General features: G+C 62.3%; 1 non-coding gene and 1 pseudogene across 1 annotated transcript; both read right to left on the bottom strand.

Moving 5' to 3' along the window:
- LOC124576640 overlaps positions 1 to 4,510 on the bottom strand; it is a 7,964-nt pseudogene extending 3,454 nt beyond the window's left edge.
- Positions 4,511 to 4,698: 188 nt separating this feature from the next.
- Positions 4,699 to 4,853, bottom strand: LOC124576600. The gene has a single exon (XR_006972535.1). It is a non-coding gene; the product is annotated as a 5.8S ribosomal RNA (ribosomal RNA).
- Positions 4,854 to 5,000: the final 147 nt, after the last annotated feature.

The following is a 5,000-nucleotide window of genomic DNA, read 5'->3' as shown; positions in this document are numbered from 1 at the left end:
GATGAATGCCCGCTGACGTTCGTCCACAGCACATGCACGCATCAGGCGTGACGCGAGAACCTTGTGAAAGGTCCGCGCCAACACCGAGCAGACCGTAATGGGGCGAAAGTCAGCGGGGGATGTTGGTGCAGCCGTTTTGGGGAGAAGTGACGTCCGGGCGCGAAGCAGACGCTCGGGGAGGGCGCGGGCCAGGAGGAAGAGGTTCAAGAGTTTCACCAGGACTTCATGCGGCAGGCGCCGCAGCTCCGCTGGAGTCAGGCCGTCCGGCCCGGCTGCCGATCCCCTGGGCGGCAAGGCAGCAGCGACCTCCTCACGTGTGACCGGCCCCCATAGGCACTCAGGAGCGACAGGCTCCGAGTGCGGGAGAAGGCGGTCACGGATGAAGCCGGCGGTGGAGATCGGCTTCTTCGTGAAGAGGTCCGCCCAGAAGTCCAGCAGACCGGGGATGTCGGGTGGCGGCTGCAGCAGGGTGCCGTCCAGCAAGCCGCGCACGCAACGCGCACGCGACCTACGGAAGGCGTCCTGTGTCCGCGCGTATTCCCAGCGGCGCCGCTTGCGCTTCTGCAGCGGCGGGGCGGCAGGCGGCCGCTTGGATGGTTGGCGCGGCCGCTGTGTCCTGGTGATCGACCTCTCCCCCCTGGACCCGACCGACGCAAGGGCATCCGGGAGCATGCCCAGGATGACATCGGGCGGCGTGCCCCGCCCCAGACCAATGACTCGATCCAGGGCAGAGAAACGCTGGGCGGAAGCAGGTAGCCCCGCCAAATGCTCCCAGATGGCGGCGTCAGTCGGACCCTCCGGCGGCGGCCCGGTGGTGTCGGCCGCGAAGTCCTCGGCTGCGTCGACGGGCGGCGCAGCGGCCTCGCCCGCGTCAGGCAGCGAGCTCGCTGCTCCACGGCGGGACGCCGGCTCTTCACCCCGACCGATCTCAAGTGCCTCCATGAATTGGCGGACAAGCTGCTTGTGGGCAGCTTGCCGCCGTCGGCACTTGATTGCCTCAAGCGTTCGGTCGGGGAACATCCTGGTAAGTTCTTGATTTACAAAGAAGAACCGGGCGTCCCTCTCCAGGAACAGTTCGGCCTCTGCCTTGGCGAGCGACAGGACTTCTTCCTCCGTCCACCTCGCGCGATGCCTCTCCGTCACGATCTCAGCGTTGGCGGCCGCAGGGTGTTGGCGGCGGCGATGGACCCCGAGACCGTTCTTCGTGGTAAAAGTGCGGTGGCACTCACTGCAAGCAAAGGGAGCTACACAAACTATCGCATTTTCGTTACGGCCGGTTGGCCGGATAGGTGCTGGGGTAGCTGGGGTGGCACCTTCAGCGGAAGGGCCACCATCTCTTGTTTCTTGTCGGCTGCCCCCAACTATAAAGGGATAATGCGAGGGGGGGCTGGTAACCCCCCCAAGCCCCTGGTGCGGTCTTCCACTCTGCAAAAATCAGCGGGCCCACGAGAAGGGGAGAAGACCGCAGGAGAGGAGAGGCTAAGAGGGCTAGGCCCATGTATTGCGCATCACTCTCCCTGTAACTATAACCCAAGGAAGGCACCTCGCAGCAGCAGCACGACTACATCAAGACCGCACTTCGAAAAGCCAAGTCCGGATGCAGCCACACCGCCGCCACTTGGCCAGATTAAGAGAGTCATAGTTACTCCCGCCGTTTACCCGCGCTTGCTTGAATTTCTTCACGTTGACATTCAGAGCACTGGGCAGAAATCACATTGCGTCAACACCCTTTAGGGCCATCGCAATGCTTTGTTTTAATTAGACAGTCGGATTCCCCCAGTCCGTGCCAGTTCTGAGTTGATCGTTGAATGGCGGCCGAAGAGAATCCGCGCACCCGCGCGCCCCCGGAGGAGCACGCTAAGGCGGACGCGGCCTCGCAGCAAGGAAGATCCGTGGGAGGCCAAGGCACGGGACCGAGCTCGGATCCTGCACGCAGGTTGAAGCACCGGGGCGCGAACGCCGCGCAGGCGCGCGCATCCTGCACCGCCGGCCAGCACGAGGCCAACCAACGGCGAGAGCAGACCACGCCCGCGCTAAACGCCCGCACTTACCGGCACCCCTACGGCACTCACCTCGCCCAGGCCCGGCACGTTAGCGCTGACCCACTTCCCGACCAAGCCCGACACGCCCCGATCCTCAGAGCCAATCCTTATCCCGAAGTTACGGATCCAATTTGCCGACTTCCCTTACCTACATTATTCTATCGACTAGAGGCTCTTCACCTTGGAGACCTGCTGCGGATATGGGTACGAACCGGCGCGACACCTCCACGTGGCCCTCTCCCGGATTTTCAAGGTCCGAGGGGAAGATCGGGACACCGCCGCAACTGCGGTGCTCTTCGCGTTCCAAACCCTATCTCCCTGCTAGAGGATTCCAGGGAACTCGAACGCTCATGCAGAAAAGAAAACTCTTCCCCGATCTCCCGACGGCGTCTCCGGGTCCTTTTGGGTTACCCCGACGAGCATCTCTAAAAGAGGGGCCCGACTTGTATCGGTTCCGCTGCCGGGTTCCGGAATAGGAACCGGATTCCCTTTCGCCCAACGGGGGCCAGCACAAAGTGCATCATGCTATGACGGCCCCCATCAACATCGGATTTCTCCTAGGGCTTAGGATCGACTGACTCGTGTGCAACGGCTGTTCACACGAAACCCTTCTCCGCGTCAGCCCTCCAGGGCCTCGCTGGAGTATTTGCTACTACCACCAAGATCTGCACCGACGGCGGCTCCAGGCAGGCTCACGCCCAGACCCTTCTGCGCCCACCGCCGCGACCCTCCTACTCGTCAGGGCTTCGCGGCCGGCCGCAAGGACCGGCCATGACTGCCAGACTGACGGCCGAGTATAGGCACGACGCTTCAGCGCCATCCATTTTCAGGGCTAGTTGCTTCGGCAGGTGAGTTGTTACACACTCCTTAGCGGATTCCGACTTCCATGGCCACCGTCCTGCTGTCTTAAGCAACCAACGCCTTTCATGGTTTCCCATGAGCGTCGATTCGGGCGCCTTAACTCGGCGTTTGGTTCATCCCACAGCGCCAGTTCTGCTTACCAAAAGTGGCCCACTTGGCACTCCGATCCGAGTCGTTTGCTCGCGGCTTCAGCATATCAAGCAAGCCGGAGATCTCACCCATTTAAAGTTTGAGAATAGGTTGAGGTCGTTTCGGCCCCAAGGCCTCTAATCATTCGCTTTACCGGATGAGACTCGTACGAGCACCAGCTATCCTGAGGGAAACTTCGGAGGGAACCAGCTACTAGATGGTTCGATTAGTCTTTCGCCCCTATACCCAGCTCCGACGATCGATTTGCACGTCAGAATCGCTACGGACCTCCATCAGGGTTTCCCCTGACTTCGTCCTGGCCAGGCATAGTTCACCATCTTTCGGGTCCCAACGTGTACGCTCTAGGTGCGCCTCACCTCGCAATGAGGACGAGACGCCCCGGGAGTGCGGAGGCCGCCGCCCCGTGAAGGGCGGGGAAGCCCCATCCTCCCTCGGCCCGCGCAAGGCGAGACCTTCACTTTCATTACGCCTTTAGGTTTCGTACAGCCCAATGACTCGCGCACATGTTAGACTCCTTGGTCCGTGTTTCAAGACGGGTCGTGAAATTGTCCAAAGCTGAAGCGCCGCTGACGGGAGCGATTATTCCGCCCGAGAGCATCCCGAGCCAACAGCGGCGCGGGTCCGGGGCCGGGCCAGGTAGGTCCGTCATCCGGGAAGAACCGCGCGCGCTTGCCGGGAGCCCGAGCGCCCAAAGGGGCGAATCGACTCCTCCAGATATACCGCCGGGCAGCCAGCCAGGACACCGGGGCTCTGCCCAACAGACGCGAACCGAGGCCCGCGGAAGGACAGGCTGCGCACCCGGGCCGTAGGCCGGCACCCAGCGGGTCGCGACGTCCTACTAGGGGAGAAGTGCGGCCCACCGCACACCGGAACGGCCCCACCCCGCGGCGAGTGGAAAGGCAACCGGACACGACCCCGCCGCGGATTGCTCCGCGCGGGCGGCCGGCCCCATCTGCCGAGGGCGGAGGCCTGTGGCCGGATGGGCGTGAATCTCACCCGTTCGACCTTTCGGACTTCTCACGTTTACCCCAGAACGGTTTCACGTACTTTTGAACTCTCTCTTCAAAGTTCTTTTCAACTTTCCCTCACGGTACTTGTTCGCTATCGGTCTCGTGGTCATATTTAGTCTCAGATGGAGTTTACCACCCACTTGGAGCTGCACTCTCAAGCAACCCGACTCGAAGGAGAGGTCCCGCCGACGCTCGCACCGGCCGCTACGGGCCTGGCACCCTCTACGGGCCGTGGCCTCATTCAAGTTGGACTTGGGCTCGGCGCGAGGCGTCGGGGTAGTGGACCCTCCCAAACACCACATGCCACGACAGGCGGCAGCCTGCGGGGTTCGGTGCTGGACTCTTCCCTGTTCGCTCGCCGCTACTGGGGGAATCCTTGTTAGTTTCTTTTCCTCCGCTTAGTAATATGCTTAAATTCAGCGGGTAGTCTCGCCTGCTCTGAGGTCGTTGTACGAGGTGTCGCACGCCACACCGCCAGCCGGCTGTGCACGCTACCGAGTAAGTACCGGTATGCGAACCGCCAGGCGACGGGCGCGCATCGCACGTTTCAGGAGGCGCGGCCGGCCCCACAGGCGGCCGCGACGCTCCCAGGTCTGCGAAGCGGGGCAAACGCCGCGCGCTTCAGTATACGTAGCCGACCCTCAGCCAGACGTGGCCCGGGAACGGAATCCATGGACCGCAATGTGCGTTCGAAACGTCGATGTTCATGTGTCCTGCAGTTCACATGTCGACGCGCAATTTGCTGCGTTCTTCATCGACCCACGAGCCGAGTGATCCACCGTCCTGGGTGATCTTTTCTTAGTTTCCACTGTCTCTTTCAAGACAGTTGCATAGGCGGGACGTAGGCGTGTGGCGGCCCCTGTTCAAGCGTTCTGTGTCCAACGGCCTCACGGCCGATGGGCGTCGTACGGCTCCACACCGGAGCGGACAGGCAGTC

The sequence above is a fragment of the Schistocerca americana genome, unplaced genomic scaffold (assembly GCF_021461395.2).
Source record: "Schistocerca americana isolate TAMUIC-IGC-003095 unplaced genomic scaffold, iqSchAmer2.1 HiC_scaffold_254, whole genome shotgun sequence".
Taxonomy (NCBI): domain Eukaryota; kingdom Metazoa; phylum Arthropoda; class Insecta; order Orthoptera; family Acrididae; genus Schistocerca; species Schistocerca americana.
Note: the sequence above shows the minus strand (reverse complement) of the source record. Positions and strands in the feature narration are given on the sequence as shown.